We start from the raw sequence: 1780 nt of genomic DNA, 5'->3' as shown, positions 1-1780 counted from the left end.
TATATATATATATATATATATATATATATATATATCACACACATACCAGGTTTGATTTCTTTATTACATAAATATCACGTTAAAATTTTGCAATTCAACATAGGGCGTCCAAAAAATATGGGCATTATTTTGGTGGAACTCGCACATTTCGTTAATTTACCTAAGACTTTTCTTTTTTTCTTTTTCACGCGGTGTTCATATTTATGTATTTGTAGTCAGTCACACACGCACACGTGTGTTTTTGCATGTACGTTTGTATGCCTTTATGTATGTGTGTGTGTGTGTGTGTGTGAGAGAGAGTAAAGGGGTGTGTTGTCATGTATGCGTACATACATAAATATATATGCATGCATCTTTTTTGTATGTATGTGTGTATGTTTGAGAGAGAGTGTGTGATATCTAAGTGGAACTCTCTCTCTTTCTCTTACATACACACACGCACACATACATACAAGAAGATGTATGCCTATTTATTTATGTATGCCTATTTATTTATGTATGTGTATGTGTATGTATCTGTGTGTGTGTGTGTGTGTGTGTGTGCACGCGTGCGGCGTTCCACAATTGTCAGAAAAAAGCAGAGGAATTGTCTTTCTTGATGCCCCTGGTGGTACAGGTTAAACATTTGTAACATTGCTTCTCTCCAAAGTAAGGCAACAAAAATGAATTGCAGTTGCTGTAGCATCGTCTGGCATTGCTGCCACCATTCTCCCCGGAGGACGAACAGCTCATTCTGCTTTTAAATTAGCACTAAACCTGGTCACCAGAGACAGTCCCATTTGTAACATAAGCAAAGATTCAGGTTCAGCAGAAATGTCGTGCCAATACCGCTTTATCGTTTGGGATGAATGCTCCATGTCACAGAGAGGTGCGATGGAAGGTCCTGGTAAGACCTTACAGGACATCAAAGGCAACAATAAATCTACGGGAGGAGTTACATTAGTTTTACCAGGAGACTTCAGACAGACATTACCAGTCATTCTGAGACGAACAAGATCTGATTAAATAAACGCATGCATTAAGTCTTCACACCTATGGAATGAAGTATGAAAATTCTCCTTCAATACTAACGTGCCAGCTTTATTACATGGGGATCAATGTACAAAACAGTTTTGAACCTGGCTCCTCCAATTAGGAAATAGGAAAGTAACATTTGATGGGAATGGTGATATCAGTTTGGCTCATATTGCTATCATGGTGAATTCCCCAGCTGAATTGAAGAAGAGGGTATTGCCAGACTTAAGTTATAATTATAATTCACATAAATGGTTGTGTGAAAAGGCAATTCTTACTCCCAAAAAAATGAGACAGTAGCAAGGATTAACCATGGATTAATGAATGAGATTCCAGCAGTCTTTAAGAAGTACAAATCAGTTGATTCAGTCTTTGATGAAAATCAAGCTGTCCATTACCAAACAGAATTCCTTAATTCTCTTGAGCCACCTGGAATTCCTCCACATAAACCTTTTCTGAAGGTAGGAGTCCCAATAATACTTCTAAGAAATTTAAAACCTCTTAAATTATGCAATGGGACAACAACAACAACAACAACGAAAAATACCTTAGGAATGAGAACCCAGGTTCGGAATTTCGAAATTTCCCCAAGACACCTGATGAAGGCTGGAGGGTATATCAGCCGAAACGGTGTGTTAACAAACAAGATGAGGACAAATATCCGTCAAATGTAAATAATGTACGTATATATATGTATGAATATATATATACAAGCACATACTGTACACGCACTACCCCCCACCCCACACGTTTCTCTCTCTCTTTC

At 37.8% G+C, this 1780-nt stretch overlaps 1 protein-coding gene across 1 annotated transcript in view; it reads left to right on the top strand.

Annotated features, from left to right (window-relative positions):
• The window catches only part of LOC106880204 (uncharacterized), a gene marked incomplete at its 3' end in the record, with an annotated part of 35406 nt that overhangs the window by 32982 nt on the left and 644 nt on the right, over positions 1 to 1780 (top strand). The window lies entirely within an intron of this gene.

The sequence above is a fragment of the Octopus bimaculoides genome, unplaced genomic scaffold (assembly GCF_001194135.2).
Source record: "Octopus bimaculoides isolate UCB-OBI-ISO-001 unplaced genomic scaffold, ASM119413v2 Scaffold_117459, whole genome shotgun sequence".
Lineage (NCBI taxonomy): Eukaryota > Metazoa > Mollusca > Cephalopoda > Octopoda > Octopodidae > Octopus > Octopus bimaculoides.
Note: the sequence above shows the minus strand (reverse complement) of the source record. Positions and strands in the feature narration are given on the sequence as shown.